This window comes from Hemicordylus capensis, chromosome 4 (genome assembly GCF_027244095.1).
Source record: "Hemicordylus capensis ecotype Gifberg chromosome 4, rHemCap1.1.pri, whole genome shotgun sequence".
NCBI lineage: Eukaryota > Metazoa > Chordata > Lepidosauria > Squamata > Cordylidae > Hemicordylus > Hemicordylus capensis.
Genome location: NC_069660.1, coordinates 298115493 through 298134784, shown reverse-complemented (window position 1 = coordinate 298134784; position 19292 = coordinate 298115493). Strand labels below are relative to the sequence as shown.

The window sequence follows — 19292 nt, the reverse complement described above, 5'->3', positions numbered from 1 at the left end:
AATGATCTCCAAGGCAGTGTGCTATTAGCATGTTAATAAAAATGCTAATATTATAATACCCTTATACAAATCTAAGGTGCGGCCACTTCTGGAGTGTTGTGTACAGTTCTGGTCATTGTATCTTAAGAAAGACATTGTAGAACTGGAAAATTTTGCAGATGACAGCAAGCTATTTAGGGTATTGGAATCGAAAACAGATTGTGAGGAGCTCCAAAAGGATCTCTCTAAACTGGGTGAGTGAGTGACAAAATGGCAAATGCTGTTCAGTGTTGGCAAGTGTAAAGTGATGCACACTGGGATGAAAAACCCTAACTTCAGGTATACCCTGATGGGATTTGAGCTGTTGGTGACTGACCAGGAGAGGAATCTTGGGGTCGTGGTGGACAGCTCATTGAAAGTGTTGACTCAGTGTGCTGCAGCTGTGAAAAAGGCCCATTCCATGCTAGGGACCATTGGGAAGGGGATTGAAAATCAGAACCCGTGCCGCCAATGAAAAGGGCCACCGAAGCCCCGTGGCTTGGTCTCCGGAGGAGCCCAGAGTGAACTCACCCCTCCCACGCCCAGGCTGCCGAGAGCCTAGGCAAGCACTCCGTCGGTTATTTCAGGCAGCACCAACTGCCCAATAGGACTTTTTTTCTCTTTCTCGCCCTCTCTGGAGGGAGAGAAAGGAGAAAACATCCTATCAGGCAGCCAGCACTGCCTGAAATGATGAGCTGAGAGCTCGCTTAGGCTCTCGGCAGCTCAGGTCACACCCCCTTTGCTTGTGACATCACACGCAAAGGGCCATGGCCCAGGCTGCTGAGAGCCTGAGCGAGCTTGCAGCTCATCATTTCAGGCAGCGCCGGCTGCCCGATAGGATGTTTTCCCCTTTCACTCCCTCAGGGAGAGGAAGGGAAAAACGTCCTATCAGGCAGCCGGCACTGCCTGACATAACAGCTGGTGAGTTTGCTTGGGCTTTCGGTAGCCCGGGTGGGAGTAGGGAGTTCACTCTGGGCTCCCCTGGAGCCCGAGCCATGCCCCCGTGTGCATGACATCACATGCACGGGCGTATGTGGAGGGGGCCGCCGAGCGGGGCTGGACCCAGGCCGCCGTTCAGCTAGCTCTGTGACTGTTGAAAATAAAACTGCTAATATTATCATGCCCTTATACAAAACAATGGTGCGGCCACACTTGGAGTATTGCATACAGTTCTGGTCACCATACCTAAAGAAGGACATTGTAGAACTGGAAAAGGTGCAGAAGAGATCAACCAAGATGATCAGGGGCCTAGAGCACCTTCCTTGTGAGGCAAGGCTACAAGACCTAGGGCCTTTTAATTTAGAAAAAATATGACTGCGGGGAGATATGATAGAGGTCTATAAAATCATGCATGGTGGGGAGAAAGTGGATAGAGAGAATCTTTTCTCCCTCTCACATAACACTAGAACCAGGGGTCATCCCAAGAAATTGATTGCCAAGAAATTTAGGACCAATAAATGGAAGTACTTTTTCACACAACACATAATCAACTTGTGGAATTCTTTGCCACAAGATGTGGTGACAGCCAACAACCTGGATGGCTTGAAGAGGGGTTTGGATAACATCATGGAGGAGAGGTCTATCAATGGCTATTAGTCGGAGGGCTATAGGTCACCTCCAGCCTCAGAGGCAGGATGCTTCTGAATACTAATTGCAGGGGAGCAACAGCAGGAGAGAGGGCATGCCCTCAGCTCCTGCCTGTAGGCTCCTAGTGGTGTCTGGTGGGCCACTTTGTGAAACAGGATGTTGGACTAGATGGGTCTTGGGCCTGATCCAGTAGGGTTGTTCTTATGTTCTTATGTTCTGTAAAAGGTACAGAAGAGGGCAACCAAGATGATAAGGGGCCTGGAGCACCTTCCTTATGAGGCAATTCTACAGCATCTGGGGCTCTTTAGTTTGGAAAAGAGACGACTATGGGGAAACATGATAGAGGTGTATAACATTATGTATGGAGTAGAGAGAGTGGACAGAGATATAGTTTTCTCCCTCTCTCAACACTAGAACCAGGGGTCATCCCATTAAAAATGAAGGCCAGGAAAAGGAAGTACTTTTTCACACAGCACACAAATAATCTATGGAATTCTCCGCCACAGGATGTGGTGATGGCCACTAGTTTTGATGGCTTTAACAGGAGTCTAGACAAATTCATGGAGGACAGATCTATCAGTAGCTACTAGTCTGAGGGCTAAAAGCCACCTCTAGCCTAATAAGCAAGATGCCTCTAAATACCAGTTGCAGGGGAGCAACAGTAGGAGAGAAGGCCTGCCCTCACCTCTTGCCTGCAAGTTTCTCAGAGGTATCTGGTGGGCCACTGTGTGGAACAGGATGCTGGACTAAATTGTCTGTGGGCCTGATCCAGTAGGGCTATTCTTATGGTCTTATAACAACAACAGTACATCAGTAATTAAAACAACAACAACAAAACCACACAGTCCAAATGTGATGCTCCAGTCTGTGTCCTTCTCTTCAGCTCTGTGAGCCCAGGCCAAGTGACACTGGAGCAGTTATTTCTGTCACTGTCTCCTATTTCTAGTCTTCTGGGGAAAACAGAGAAACTGGCCAATAATGTCAAAAAGGTTAATGCAAGTGTTACCAAGAGATCCATTAAAACAAGTCAAAGGGCCAGCTGCTGGGCATATTCTAGGAAGCAGTTCAAGCTAGGACCTGGCCCGTTGGAGATCTTGCCGCAACAGCTTTCAAACATGAGCTTGACTGTATTTAAGGCCAGGTTTCATCCTCCTGGCTCTGCCTCACGCTGTCAGGTTCAAGCTTTGGTTTGGGTTCAATGCCATCTCCAGTACTGAGGTCTTGGTGAAGATAACAGAGGTTCAGAGTTGGGGGAATGAATCCAGTGGGGCACCTTAGTGGGCCCAGTGGGTCACTGTAATGGATTTCCCGTGGACTTTGTAATGTATGTAGATTTTGTGTGGACTTGGTAGCACACGAGGACTTAGTACTAAGTTGATTACTTTGGTCTAGTTATTTATAAGAGTTACAACTGTTGTATAGTATCAGTTGTGCCTAATATAATGGTAAATTAAATGGTGCTTTGAACATAGTTGGCATCTGTTTGTTTTGTATTCACCTTCTGGTTCATGCTGAGCCTGAGGCCCACGATAGGATCTTCTAATGAGGATGTCGGGTTCTGCTCCTGGCCCTGGGAACTGGCAGATCCTGACGGGTAGAAAGTGAGGAAATAAGTGGCTCCTTCAGCTGTTCTGTTTGTGGCCAAGGGTGTGGCCAGGTTGGTCTTCTCCTTGCCATGGTGTTATTCCTAGGGAAAATGGGTTACAGTCTCCCAGAGGTCTTTCTGTTCCTCTGGCTGATGGGAGAGGCTACAGCAGGGCCACACAACATTGGTTCTCCAGCTGTTTTGGGAATACAACTCCCATCATGCCCAGCCACAGTGGCCAATAGTCAAGGATTATGGGAGTTGTAGGCCATCGTGGGCCTCAGTCTCTGCATGAATATCTGCAGAAGGGCCACAGTTTTTGCCCTGGGTGACAGTGCCCTTCCTTCCTCTCTCTTATCTAGTTCCCAAGTAGCGTATGTGTGTGCTATGACAGAATCTGGTGCTGGATCTCATGCATACAAACACAAGTCGGAAGTATGCACTTCCACGAATTTCTAGTATTATGAACCAGCTTAATGCACCATTGAAAAGGCAGTCTTCATTGCTTTCATTACCTGTGTGTCTTTGAAACTTGACTCTTTTTTCATGCTCACAGCTTTAGAGAAAGCTTATTATCATTAGAGGGGGTGGGTTTGGTGAGGGAGGTGTAATATTCTTTGAAGTAGAGGGGGGGGGAAATATTTTCTCCTAAGACAAAATCTTGCAATACTAATGGAGATGCGCTTTTAGTGTTCAGAGTTCCATTAAATAGAATGGGATTCCTTCTGAGGCTCGTCCCAAGGGAAACTGGGCAGTCATGAAAATATACTATCAGTGAATACTGTTTTGCATATCATTGCACAGAGTGATATGGGGCGATCTTTTTATCTGCAGCTGGGGAAGCCTTAGAAAAATCATCTTCTCACGCGTAGGATTCCTTGGGGCCAAAGAATGCACATTACAGCTGTGACATTAAACATAGCTCTCAGCTATACAGTATGATGCAAAAATAGCTGCAGTGAATTATTCCCACTGCACCAACTTCTGAAAAATGCCACTAGAAAAAGTGTGAGGATGGCCATTCCTCTGCAAATGATTCTTCTTCCAGAACCATAGAATACTTTTAGTGCTATCTATGGCAAGAGTGTTTATTTGCGGGGAGGAGGGAGCTGATATATCTCCAGCTCCATTCCTGTCTTCCTGGTGATAGTCACTTTCCTAGGTTCACATCATTAGATTTTATTCACGCTTAGCTTTTAATGGGTTTTAGAACAAACATGAGTAAAGGCGGATGCTTACGTTATGCTTTGAAGGCACGAGAGAGCTCTAACGAGTCACTCCTGCCTGCAAAGATGTCTTTGGAGAGTCATCCCATCTTCTTGAAAGTAGTGTCCCAAGGCAATGGAGGTTTGTGGCTTTATGAAGGATCTGCTGGGCTACATCGCAGATTCACATGCTTCCTTTCCTGTTCTTTATGGGAAATAACTTATTCAAATGAGCTGGTTTTACAGCTCGACCAGTGTCCCGGGAGTTAGGATATATAGGACAATATATATGCTGATATGGTTAGACTAAGTAAGCTAGGGCTATTGTGAATACACCACCATTTTGGGGGGGCAATTACTTTTTATTTATAGTTTATCCTATGTAAGCTATAATTACACTGGGTAATTATAAATCTCTCTCTTTATTCCATCTACTATTGGGATAGGTATAGATATATAGATATTTGTATACAAATGTATAATGTACTGTATTTACTGAATGGCTTGGGACCAAGGTAACAACTGCCTCCTCCCATAGAAACCTACATGAGACCTGAAACAGGGATTCTGTGCACATGTGAGCCCTATTCACACATTATGCTCAACACATGCACATGTATGCATGTATGCTTCTGTACACACACACAGTTATTCACGTGTTAAATTCAATGCCCGTACATGCTGTCTGTAGCATGCATTTGAGGGGATCTGTACCCAATTTAACTTTTGAAGTGAACACATGTACAGTCATTTATGTAAAAACATGCACATGTGTACATCTGCACATATGTACACCGTAATGTCTGAATAGGATTATTGAGGTATATAGGCATTCTATGCAGTCAGGAGCCTTGTACTATCAGGTTCCCAGTCCCATGGAGTGCCTTCGCACATCCATCCATGTGCAAATAGGTCCCCCTTTCAGACAATTGTGTGTGGGCTGAGGCACCACTGTGTTACTGAAACAGTTTGTCTTGGGGCTGCCAGCAGCATCCCTTTCTGTGATTTGGAGTTGCAGGGCTGCAACTTCCATCTTGGATACTTGAGCTCACAGGATCATGAACTCTGCACATGCTCAGATATGGTATTTGGTCACTTTGCTCAAGCAAATGTGGGGCTACACTGCCCAGGTCAGTAGAAAAAATGACTGTAGGGAGTCCCTCCCATGGTCTCTCTTTTATAGAAAGGGAGGAAGCTAGCAAGCAGACCTGGGCCACTCACATGAGAGATAGTCAACTCCCTTCTTTGGCAATGGGTTTAACTTCACCAAATGCTCTTACATCAACTCAGATAAGCACAGAACACTCCTATACAGGGGCGGTGCCACCATTGAGAGGGCAGGTTCATAGAACCTGGGCCGCCAATGAAATGGGCCGCTGAAGCCCCATTGCGTGGATGTCATGTGCAAAGGGGGCATGGCCCAATTGCCAGAAGGCCCGCCCCAGTCCTCCCCCTCTCATTTCCAGGCAAGGGAGAGGAAAGGAAATAAATGCTGTCAGGCAGTAAACACTGCCTGAAATGAGAGGAGGACTGGGGCAGGCCTTCTGGCAATCAGGCCATGCCCCCTTTGTGTATGACATAAAATGCACGGGAGTGTGGCTTGGCTTGGGCTTGGGATAGCCAGAGCGAACTCTCCTCCTCTCATTTCAGGCAGTGTTGCCTGACAGCATTTATTTCCCTTCCTCTCCCTCGCTGGAGGGAGAGGAAGGGAAATGAGAGGGGGAAAGCTCGCTTAGGGCTCTCTGGAGCTTGAGCCCCGACCACGGGAGCAGGACATCATGTGCATGGGGCATCAAGTAGGGTGGTGATCAGTTCCACAAGGGGGATACCTGGTGCCGCTTGCCCCTCTTCCTTCTTGCTTTTCTGCTTTGTCCATGCAGAGAGACATCAACACAGCCCACTCTGCAAGTGTGAACGACACACCAATGGATTGGGAATGGTAAACTAATTGTCTATCCTCTTCAAAGCCTCCTCATCTCCTCCTTTTTCCTCCTGAAACCTGCAGTGTTAGCCCTATCTCAAGTCAAGCCTTAAGCTGATTCACTGACAATTCAGTGAATTTAAGCTAAAACGCCTCTACGCGAGACTCTATTTAATACTGCTAGTTAAGATTTTATTGCCTCCTCACCTTGCCTAATCAATCTTTTCCTTTTCCTGTACCCCTATTATCCCTAAATAAATCTGATAAATCCATATTCCTACCTATTCATCATTTCCAGATCAAAACAGTGCACAAATTGACACTGTAACACTGTATAGTCCCACAGTAGCCCAAAAGTAGCACCAGAGCATTTAGCCAGTGCTCCAGAACAGTTCTGTCAACAACCGGGAGGCATGCAGACATCTGGAGTGGCAGGAGTGGTTTAGCTTTGCCTTCTACACACTGAGTAGAAGGACTTGGTGGCTGACATACTGCACAATGTTACCCTTGCAAAGGAATGTAACTGTGCAGTTGTACTAGAGCAGTGCTGTGCAAGTGCAGTTCAACTACTGTGCAAGCGTTACCTTCCACTGTGTACATAATTTGTGCAATATGTCAGCCAATATTTATATCCAGTACCATTTTCACCAAAAAAATTCTCAAAGTAGTTTACTCATCTCAAAAGAGTTGAGTAAAAGTTCTGGGCATACAATCTAAAAGAACACAAAGGAGACACCAGTAACAGACACTGGAGAAATGTTATGCTGAGTTGAACAGGTACTCTCTCGCTCTCTCTGTGAAATATGTAAGCCATCACTTTAAAGCCTGCCACTTTCCCCACATAGCAATGATCTGAGTAATTGGTTTGCCGAGGGGTTTATATTGGTCCTACTGTGTGTGTGTGTGTGTGTGTGTGTTTAAATTACAGTTTTTATTGTATTTTAAAATCTCATTTTATTAGCTGCTTTCAGGTCTTTGGACAAAAGGCAGGATAGAAATTGAAAGAATAAAATAAAATAGACTCACATCCTGATGATGATGATGATGATGATGATGATCATCTTGTTGACACAGTCAGACAGGTGTTATTGACTGGTTTGTCTTATCCAGACATCGAGTCCTTCCCAAGGACCTGGGATGGCTGAATTTTATTGTCAATGTTGTTGTTGTTATAGATATCGTCACAGAATATAGGCTGATCCCAGTAAAGCTGCTTTTTGTAACTGGCTAATGGTGATTTCTGTGGCCCCTATGTTGTTGAGGTGCTCTTCAAGGTCTTTTGGAACTGCACCCAGGGTGCCAATTACCACTGGGATTATTTTGGTCTTTTTCTGCCACAGCCTTTCAATTTTAATTTGTAGATCTTTGTATTTTGTGATTTTTTTCCTGTTTCTTTTTCTTCTATTCTCCTATCCCCTGGTATTGCTATGTCGATTATTTTGACTTGTTTTTCTTTCTTCTCGACTACAGTTATATCTGGTGTATTGTGTGGCAGATGAAAAAGAAAGGTGGAAAAAGAATCAAAATAATCCCATTGGTAACTGGCGCCCTGGGTGCAGTTTCAAAAGACCTTGAAGAGCACATTAATAATAATAATAATAATAATAATAATACAAAGGTTGTCAGTATAACTTAGTATAACATCAATATAAATGGAGGGGTGATCGCCAATGCCTGAAGGAGGAGTAAAATTGTGCTGGTTAGCCCTGGCCTGATTTTTGCACTCTTGCTACCCCTGACCCCCATACTTGGGAGATCAGAATGGTGAGAATGAAGCTTCTACCTGTACAGCTGTACAAGTATAGACAATCAGGAACCCTGGTCAATTAGGGATCTTGGTAGCATGGATTGTGTGGCACAGCTGTGTGTGCATAGAAAGCTCATTCTCATCTTGTGCCAAATGTGTGTAGTGCAGGTGAAGAGTTTGTAAGTCCCTTGGGAATGAGGTCATTTGGCACAATCTTGCTCCTGCTCCAACACTGCCTATCAGTTAGCTTCTGGATCCAATTGAAGGGACTAGTTATAACTTTTAGCCCTAAATGGCTTGGGCCATGGACATCTGAACGACCCAGCAGAATCAGCCTGCCAAATTAGATTGATTGGGAGGACCCACATGCTGAGAACTTTTTCATGCACACAGGTCAGGTCCTTCTTGATGATTGCCCCACGGCTCTGTAATGCCCTTCACAGGCACATTTGTTCCTTACCACCCTTTCAGTTTTGCATCACCACTTAAACTACCTTGCTTTTTACCCAGGCTTTTAATGTTTAACTGAATTAGTCTTTGGAATCATCTGCTCTTTTAAACTGGCTCTGTTTCTGTACTTTAAATATTAATTATTGCTTTTATTCTTGCTGGTTTATTGTATATCATGGATTTTCATATATCTGTTCTTACTGTAACCTTTACTATGTACATCACCATGGAATGACATGGAAGGTGATTTATTCAAATAAAATACATATATATTTGGAGGGTAACATGAATATAGCTATAGGCTGTTAAGAACCATGTGCTTAAGAGCATTTCTTGCTGCTCAGCCTGGTTATCATAACTGGATCATGGATTGCAGAATAACCTATTCTCTAGTAATGGCAAAACAGAGAAGATATTTTTCTCAACATCCACATCTGTCCAAAAGAGCTGATTTTATTATGAAGTGATCATTATACTTTAGCAGCCCAGAAAGACAGGTAACATTAATTAGCAACTGATTTTTTTTCTCCTCTGGACAAAGCAATTATTTTAAATAGTTTGGGGTCAAGGTTGTCAGCTACTGTGCTTTTATGTAATTCTCATTTGAAGTAATGCTTTCTTAACCTCAGTCAATAAAACTGGGTAAATCTAGAAGGCGAGAGGTCTTGCTAGAGGCTCATGTATTAGCATCAGTGAAGCCATTATCATCAGCCGGGCCATCATCCGTAGCTAACCTTGGTCCAATGTTTAAATCTAATACGCTCATTAACTCTTTCATTTAGGCCAATTATGAACTTTCCTGGCCTCCTTTGATTGATGTTCTGTCTGTGAACTATATATCCTCCTACTGATTCTTCATGTCAGCTGGAATGCTTTGCGCTATCAGTCCAAGATTTGAGGTGAGCTGGAAAAACCGTGTCTTTGATTTTGAAGTACTGATTCTTCAGTTGTGATCTGGACCAATAGTCCCAGATGTGTTTTAGGTGGTCCCCCTAAATCAGGCATCCCCAAACTGCGGCCCTCCAGATGTTGCTGAACTACAACTTCCAGCATACCCAGCCACAAAAAATTGTGTCTAGGGATGCTGGGAGTTGTAGTTCAGCAACATCTGGAGGGCCGCAGTTTGGGGATGCCTGCCCTAAATCCAGAAGGAAAACTATGGCAGAAAATGCTGGAGATGGAGGATTCTTTGATGTTTTGGCCACAGCTGAAGAGGCAAACAGCTCTGGAGTTTAACCTAAACTGAGAAACAGCTTCTGTAATATGAGGCGTTGCTGTTGGGAATGTCAAAGATATCTCCAGTCATGTGATGGTTCTTGTTCTCCTCCATCCTCCAGCAGGGTTCTTCTTATGTTCTTATGTCAACTGAAATACTGGTGTCACCCAGTATCTCCCATTGTTTCTCCCATTGGAAACAGAAGAAACTGTGGTAATGCTGGCAGCACAGCCGCTGTCCTTCCCAGCAGCACTGCTGCTTTTGTGTCCACATCGCAATGCCCTTCCATCTCTTACTCTTGAGTATCATGTCAGCCAATAATAAGGGACCAGTGTCTATCATTATCACTACAGTAAAGGAACTCTGTTTTTCCTTCTTCTAGGGTTCCTTGGGAGTGTACCAGATAAGAATAAGAACTTGGCCACCCCTGCTAACTTGGCAAAGAGGCACCTTTTAATGTGGTGATTCTCTTTATTTAGCAGGGGGGGAGTAACTGGCCCTATCCGCCCCCAGCACAGTACGTCCAGTGACTGTTGCTGGTGTCTATCTTATGTTTCTTTTTAGATTGTGAGCCCTTTGGGGAAAGAGATTTATCTTATTTATTTATTATTTCTCTGTGTAAACTGCCCTGAGCTATTTTTGGAAGGGCAGTATAGAAATTGAAATAATAATAATAATAATAATAATAATAATAATAATAATAATAATAATAATAGCTGGGCTGGGCACAGAACATCTGCACCTCTAGTTCTCCGCCTGTCGCCGCCATTTTCTCCCTCCCCCCCGCCTGCCCACCACCTCCATTTTCTCTGCTCACCCACCACTGCCTTCTTCCCGCCCACCTTTCCAGCACTGCCGCTTTCCTCTTCCCCCGCCGGCAGCTTGCTTGCGAACTCTCGCGAGAGCTGCCACGCATGGAATTAGCAACAGTTACACCTAAGACAAATATATGTAAAGTTAGGAATAGATATAGGAATAAGAATAGGAATAGTAAGAATAACCTTTTGCAATAGCAATATTAACAAAAGTAGCCATATTATTCTTAACCCTACAATAGCAATGACATTAGCCAACATGCAGACTAAGAAAGCACCAGCACTTTTCAAGAAGTGCTTGTGCTGCTGTGCTGCAGATGAACGCAGCTCCTCTGTTCATGAAGGGATGGGCTTTTTTTTTTTTTTTTTGCCAATCTCCCCTGCCCCTGCAAACATTCTTGTGACCCAGAGATAGATCTTTGAGGACTGTGCGACTCTCGGGGACGTACGTATGGGCCATACACAATGCTTTTGGCAAAAATTACCCCACCTGCAGGCATGTCACACACTAGTGCAGAATCACCAACACCTCCTTGGGAGTGCTGGTGCTTCCCTGGTCAGAGTAATAGCCATTGACATTGACAATGACATTAACAATAATTCTCAAAAATCCAGTTTGTATAGGGCTTCCTCCTTAGGTTTCCTTCCTCTGCAGGAAGGAGTCTTCTCAGAGCAAAGAATCCTCTAGCTCAGTATTTGTTCTTGACTGGTGTTTTTATTATTTTGCTGCTTTCTTTCTGTCCTGCCTCTAGCTCTTGGGTTTTTAGTTCATGTTTTATGCTGGCTGTCATTTTTATTTCTTGCCACTTTGAGATTCTTTAATCAAAATGGAAAAGCAGAATATATTTAAAATAATTAAAAAATAAGATGAATAATAACTGGTATTTCTCCTTTGTTCTTGAAACAGAAAGGTTGCCTCACATTGTTTTTCATGTGTTGCAAGGCACATTCGACTGATCACAAATTCCCCCCTTCCTCCTTTTATTTTCAAGCCAAAAGAAGCAGGAGCTTGCCTTGTTGCAGGCCAGAGTGGCAGGCTCCCCTCCCCTTCTTCTAGTTCTTAACCCTCTGTAAAGTTCAAAAAGAACATCCTAGCGGCTTCCTCTTGGTGGCTGCCATGTTTTCTCCCACAATACCTGCATGGGGCATTGAGCTGGGACATTGTGGGTAAAAATATATGTTGGTTGCCAGTGAGCAGCCATATTTTTGTAACCAGCGTGAGGGGCTCTGACGCTCCTTTGAAGGAAATGCCTTCTGCTTTAGGGATGTGCACAAGCTGGTTCGGAGCTCCTTATCTGCTTGGCCCTGTAATGCCGCTTTTTCACCGGTGGCACCTCCTCTGCAAATGGCCACACGGGGCTGCAGTGCTGTTCCCTGCTGTTCCCTGCAGCCTCCGTGTGGTGTCGGCATGCACATTTGTGTGCTGATGCCACACGGAGGCTTCAAGGAACAGCCCCACAGGTAACACAGCTGAGATCTCCATTTTAGAATCTGGGAGCTGGGTCCTTCATGGATTGAAAAGCTATCCCAGGATGCATTGCACTGGCTGGAGACTAGAGATCCCCATTACAGCATCAGCTGCCCTCTGATTGGCCATGAGGGGGCAGGAGGTGGGCCCAGCCCTAGTTAGGGGCAGAGCCACCATTGGGCAAATGGGTTCAGAGAACCCGGGCTACCACCAATCAGGGGCCGAGAGCGCTATCTTGGAATGCCAGGGAGGGAATCGCCACTGCCACTCACCTGGCCGCTGACGGGGGCTCGGTTGTGTGGAAGCCAGGTGAGTGGGCGGAGGTGATTCACCGCCGCAGAGGCTGCTGGGTGGCATGCTGCTTCGCCAAACAGCGTTCAGGTGCAGTGGGAGAGGAGGTAAGCACCGAATTCATTTACTCTTAAAGGTGCCTCCTGCCACCCCGCCCTGTCGCGCGTTCACAGGCTGCCACTGCACACAAGAGAGATCTGTCACATGCCAAACAAACAAATCAGTGGTATCACTTTGCTCATCCAATTGGATGTTGGGGACAAACAACAGCCAATGCCTTTCTTCATTATGCAACATCTGTGAGCTTCCAAGGAGGCTCTTCGTGGCCACTGTTGGGGACAGAGGGATGGATCTGATGAACATTTGGTAAGGCAGAGATGACCAGCCTGAGGCTTTCCCAGCTGTTGTTGTCCTACCACTCCCATCATCATTGGCCATTGGCCATTGTGACTAGGGATGATGGGAACTGTGCCCCAACAAGAGAGACCCAGGTTGCCTATTAAGGCAATTCTCATATTCTTACTAGTAAAATGGCTTGCAGTTTCTAATGCATATCAGTGTCTTATGTCACTGTGACTCTTGTCTTTTTCTAGCTCTATGAGGTTATGACCCATACTGTCCAATGCGAGAGTTGTCTCACATTATCTGGGGCATTAATGCAGTTTTCTGGGGTTTGGGGTTTTTTTGTTTTTTTTGTTTTGGTAGTCTGAGCAACATCTGGAACCTACTCACAAAAATGGCATGTTTCTGTCTTTTGTGGCTTGGTCTGGCAGTTTCATGTCAGCCCGTGAGAGTCAGTGAGGGCTTGCAGTTTGCAAGCATATTAACATCTTATCTCACGGTGACTCTAGTCTTTTCCTAGCTCTATGAGATCTCATTCCTCATGCTTTTTTCAATAGGAGAGTTTTCCTGGATTTTCCAGGAAAGTAGTGCATTTTTCCAGAGTTTTGGATGTATTTTATTTTATTTTTTGGCAATCTGGGCAAGGTCTGGAACCTAGCTGTGAAAACTGCACGTGTCTTTCTTTTGTCGTTGGTTCTGGGAGTTCCATGTCAGGGAGTGAGTGGGCGACTCAGTGAAGCCCAAGCAGCTTTATATGATAAACATTATTTATTTAATATATTTCATTATAAACCATTTTTTAAAGTGACATATTTTTACAAAGCAGTTAACAGTTACAATGACAGAAAACATAAAACAGGAACTTCAGTATAAAAGGAAAAGATTTGTTACATTAAAACACGAGAGAGCAGTAAACGATTGGTAAAGTCAATGCAGCTAGTCAGCTAAAACCCTTTAAAACCAGCAGGAGTGAGCAGAATGCATTAAAGCCAAGGTGAAATGAAAATGTTTTCAGAGCTTATTTGAAAACAGGAAGTGTGAGGGCCTGACATAACTCCTTGCTGAGGGAATTACTGTCTTTTCAGTGGTGGCACCAACACTGTAGTGCCACCACTGAAAAGGTCCTGTCCCTGGTACCTGCCAAGCAGATTTATATACGTGGCACCAAAGAGCAGGGGCTTAGATTTAGTTCTTAAAGTTCAGGGAGGTTCATAAGGGTGCTGATGATCCTTAAGCTAGCTTGTAGGGCTTTAAAGCTAAGGACCAGCACTTTGATTTGGCCCTGGAAACAAACTGGCAACCAGTGTAACTTTTATAGAACGTTTATAGATATAATATGGAAGGACTGCCTTGGCCCTATCAAGAGCCTGGTGGCCCCATTTTCAACCAATATGGAGATTTCCAAATTGACTCTGAAGGCTGCATCATCTAGAAGCCTAGATGGATTTGACCTCTCCAGATAGGACAAGAGCTGACAAATCAGCTAGAGCTGATCAAAGGCACTCTGAGCAACCACCAGGCAATCCAATTGTAATGCTGGTTCCACAACCACCCCCAGAGTATGCAGCTGCTTCTTCGGTGAGAGTGCAACTCTGTCAAGAGCCGTTGCAAACCTCCATGGATTTTCCAAATGTCAGCACCTCCATCTTGGCAGCTAAAATGATCAGAGGACAAGAGCAACTTCCTGTTGAGAACAGATCACAGCTTGTGGGCTTTTTCATTTAGAAGAAAGGCCGCAAAGGGGAGACATGACAGAGACTTACAAAGAGATGCATGGTGTGGAGAGAGTGGATAAACAGAGGTTTTCCTCCCTCTATCACAACGCCAGAACCAGTGGTCATCCCATCAAACTGGATGGCAGGAAATTTAGGTCAGGGGAAAAAAAGAAAGAAACGTCTTCATAATTAGTACATAATGAATCTATGGAATTTGTTAACACTGGATGTGATGATGACCACCAGCTTGGATGGCTGAGAAAGGGTACTAGACAAATCTATGGAGAACAAGTCTATTAATGGCTACTAGTCTTGATGGCTTATGCTGCCTCCAGGTTCAGAGGCAAGATGCCTCCAAATACCAGTTACAGGGGAGCAAAAGCAGGAGAAAAGGGCATGCCTTTCAGGGCCGGAGCCACTATTGGCCAAACAGGTTTAAAGCCTCACGGCCCCGGACACACCCCCTGCGTCGGACGTCAGGCATGGGGTGTGTGTGATTTCGCTCCCAAACGAGGCTGCACAGCCCCTTTTAAAGGAAGGGAAAGCCACTCCTGGCCATGCTGCCAATGCAGTGCAGGCGGATTTCGCTCCTAAACGGGGCCGTGCAGCCTTTAAGTGTTTGGGAGCTAAAGCACATTTGGGAGCGAAACATTGGCCTTTCAGTGTTTGGGAGTTAAACCATGCTCCCGTGTCTGACATCAGATGTGGGTGTGTGGCTAAATGCTCCCTGCGTCTGTCGTCATACGCAGGGGTGGGGCTAGGGGGGCCGTGGTGGCTGGCCTCCCTCCGCCCCATATGCATTCCTCTTGCCTGTGGGCTTCCCAGAGGCATCTGGTGGGCCACTGTGGGAAACAGGATGCTGGACTGAATGGGCCTTGAGCTTGATCCAGCAAGGCTCTTCTTTTGTCTTGTCTGGTTCGTGTTTCAGCTAACATCTATTTCTGTCCCCTTATATTATCCATTTTGCTCTCTTCTTTTCCTCCTTCAGTAACTTTGGGCAGGAGACTCGCACTGCTGTAGTCCTGGGCTGCCTGCTGTTCTCCATCTTCTTTGGCCTGGGTGCAAGGTTTCCACACTCAAAACCCCGTTGCTTCAGGAAACCTTGCCAGGATCCCTCAGAAAATGAAGCAACTCTGCAGGGTGTGCTTGCATGCATCCTTTTGGTCAACAGGAGATTGCTCCCAGGGAAAGTGGTATTGTGATTGCACAGGGGGGGAAGGTGGTCCGAGCTGCATTAAAACAAATGAGACACTGGCCACATTCTTCTCAACAGAGATCATGAAATAACGTGAGAACTTGTTGAAGACTTTGTCACCTGCCAACGAGGACTTGGTGGGGTACCACAAGAGAATGGTGCCAACTGCTACAGTATGTTAAGCAACATCCGAATGGCATCGCGATGGAAACCTGCGGACACACATTCTGTGCATTATTTGTCCAGGGATTTAAACAGTCTTGTACTTCCAGCTTGGAGCTGCATTTTGGCCAAGAGAGTGTCTGGTTGTTTTGACTTGCGTTGTTGCCAGAAGAAGTGATAAGTGTTCAACTAGCATGGCTCGAATACATTCATAAAAGTCTTTGAGGATCTGGCTTTGAGACAAGAGATTTGAGATGAATTTGGACTAAAAATGCAGAGAGGAGGGAGGGACAATAGACCCCCCCCTTCCCCAAATTCTGGGAAGGCATCCCAGATGCGCTCAGCCTCTGGAAGAGCTGGAAAAGTTTGCTGTGGACCTGGATTTGGATGGTTAATGTAAACATCATGCTGGCACAGATATGTCTTGCGTGAAGAACGTTGCATTTGGCTTGCCTTTGTTTTTTACTCTCATTTGCCTCAGCCTTTTTATGAGCTAGCACTGATGCTGGCTTTCAGATCTATGCATGGAGAGAAACCACAATGCACAGAATTCCTTTGAAAGTAGTTATGCGCTTGTGTGTGTTTAAAAAGTCCTGGAACAAGGATGCTGCAGCCTGTCAGGAGGCAGAGTAGCTTCAGAGAAACTTCCATCCTCCCACTCTCCCTCCTATTGGGACTGTGACTGGAAGCTAGCTTGGCCAGTGTATGCTTTCAAAAACAGAGTGCCTTCAAGCATGTGCAGAGATTATTGCTCCAAGGGGAATACTTCCCTCCCTCCCAAAGGCCCTTGGACAAACTGCTGCCTCAAGACTGTTAAGGGGTGCTTTTCTATCTGGTATCCTGCCCTGTGACATCAACTTGGGAATGGGGCCACAGCTCAGTGGTGGTAGAGCATGTGCAGAGGTGCACCTAGGTAATTTTGGAGCCTGGACCTAAAGGCCTTTGGAGGCCGCCACCCCCTGCCCCTGCAAGTTAAGCATCATCCCCCCCCCCACACACACACACATCGTGACACATGTAGTAATTTTAACACATGGCTTCTTCAGGGCACAAACAGCAACTGAACTCCCAGGAAAGTAAGAATATAAAACAGGTCCATTTATGCAAATATGCATTAGGAGAAACATTTCAACGTACAATGTAACATATTCCCATCCCACATATTTCTTTCCCCCTCTGAGCAGAGACCACGCCCGGCTATCAGGTTCAATCCATGGCATCTCTAGGTAGGGTTGGAAATGACTCCTATCTAAAACTCTGAAAACCTACTTGCCGGTCAGAGTAGACAAAACTCAGCTAGATGGACCAATGGTCTGACTTGGTATAAGGCAGCTGAACTTCCTATGTCAATTGCTTGTCTAGAGCAACAGTGTGCAGCATCCAGACTAATGCTGCCCTTGCATTAGCACATTTTGCACAGGCAAGGATTTCTGCCAATCCTTTCTCTTCTCTCTGCTGCCCCCCCAATGCCCCCGCCCTGCTCACAACATCTCTCTCAGATCTGGGGGACCCTCAGGAATATACATCAACAGAAGCAGAGGGAAGAGAGTGGGGAATAATAAAAAATGGTTGCATGCATGAGATGTTTTAACGCGAGGGCAGCATTAGTTAGGAGTCTGACCAGTGTCTCCATAAATGCTGAGTGAGATGAGATCTCATCTGTGATATGCACGGCAAAGAAGTGGTTCTGTTCTGCCCATATTGCATCCACAAGCTCACACCCAGCAGAGTTGTTCAGGGTTGTGAGAGGGCTAGAACATGCCACTCTTCCCTTGAATCAGAATTTGGAACCATCAATTACTCGCTGGATAACATATCTCATATTTGGGCTGACAGACTCAGACACCACAATTACTGCAGTGTCTGACACGGAGGTGTCCCGCAACTCCTCTTATGTGGTGAGGCTGGATCAGTTTTAGTTTGTGACTCCTGAGGATGTGGACAAGCTGCCTGGAGCTGGGCGGCCTACCACCTGCTCTCTTGATCCATGTCCGACATGGCTTATTATATCTGGCAGGGGTGTTGTTGTAGAAGGCCTGGTAGATATTTTAAATGGTTAGAACATAAGAACAGCCCTACTGGATCAGGCCCAAGGCTTGGTTCACCCAGCTCTGTATTGCCTATGTTGAATATCAGTGACTCTCTGGCAGGTCTCTTTCCCAATCCTACCAGGCATGAACGAACTTGGGACCTTCTGCATGCAAAGCAGATGCTCTACAACTGAATTACAGCCTCATCCCTGTGTGAACACTGTGAGAAATAATGGCTTTCTACTGATTTACAGTTTGTATACAAATCTACAGCTGCCTTAGGAACGTTGCATGCAGTTCTGGTCATCCCATCCCCAAAAGGATCTATAGAGATGGAAACAGCAGAATGGCACTGCCATATGATCAATGGGCTGGAGAAAAGGCTACAGAGCTTTGGAGATTTTCATTGTATAAATGACAACTAGAATAATAAAATCATAGAATTTTATTGCTGGAAGGGACCTTAGGAACATAGGAACATAGGAAACGGCCATATACTGAGTCAGACCATTGGTCTATCTAGCTCAGTATTGTCTTCACAGATTGGCAGCGGCTTCTCCAAGGTTGCAGGCAGGAATCTCTCTCAGCCCTATCTTGGAGAAGCCAGGGAGGGAACTTGGAACCTTCTGCTCTTCCCAGAGCGGCTCCATCCCCTGAGGGGAATATCTTACAGTGCTCACAAATCAAGTCTGCCTTTCCTATGCAACCAGAGCAGACTCTGCTTAGCTATGGGGACTTGAAATCCTTCTAGCCCAGGCCCTGGCTGAGTGGTCTATAGGAGGAGAGCTGGTCTTGTGGTACACAGGAAAATAGGAAGCTGACATATACTAAGTCAGACCATTGGTCTATCTAGCTCAGTACTGTCTACACAGACTGAGAGCCGCTTCTCCAAGGCTGCTGGCAGGAATCTCTCTCAGCCCTATCTTGGAGATGCCAGGGAGGGAACTTGGAACCTAGATGCTCTTCCCAAAGTGACTCAGTCCCCTAAGGGGAATATCTTACAGTGCTCAAATGTAGTCTCTCTTTCATATGCAACCAAGGTGAACCTTGCTTAGCTAAGGGGACAGTCATGCTTGCTACCACAAGCAAGCATGAATTGTCAACTTTGCTATGCAGGGTGTGCCCTAGTTTGCATTTGAATGAGAGCCTACATATGAACACTGTAAGATATTCCCCTTAGGGGATGGGGCCACTCTGGGGGGAACAGCACCAGCATGCTTTTATGCAGAAGGTTCCAAGTTCCCTCCCTGGCTTCTCCAAGATAGGGCTGAGAGAGATTCCTGCCTGCAACCCTGGAGAAGCCACTGCTAGTCTGGGTAGATAATACTGAGCTAGATGGACCAATGGTCTCACTAGGTAGAAGGCAGCTTCCTATGTTCCTATGTTCCAGTGCAACAAACTACTACAGTATCTTTAGTGGATGCTTGCGCACTTGTATTTGAAAAGCTCCAGCAAAGGACAGCCTACCACTGCACGAGGCACACTGTTCCACTATCAAACAGTTCTTACAGTTAGGCAATTCTTCCTAATGTCTAGCCTAAATCT

The 19292-nt window shown here is 45.6% G+C and overlaps 1 long non-coding RNA gene across 6 annotated transcripts in view; it reads left to right on the top strand.

The window, feature by feature from the left end:
• LOC128325282 (uncharacterized) overlaps positions 1 to 19292 on the top strand; it is a 138675-nt gene that overhangs the window by 32541 nt on the left and 86842 nt on the right. For 4 of the 6 annotated variants that reach the window (XR_008307342.1, XR_008307341.1, XR_008307343.1 and 1 more), the window contains exon 2: positions 9296 to 9412. The exons of the other annotated variants lie outside the window; for them this stretch is intronic. This is a non-coding gene — a long non-coding RNA (uncharacterized LOC128325282). The remainder of the gene's footprint in view (positions 1 to 9295; positions 9413 to 19292) is intronic. 6 annotated transcript variants of the gene reach the window in all.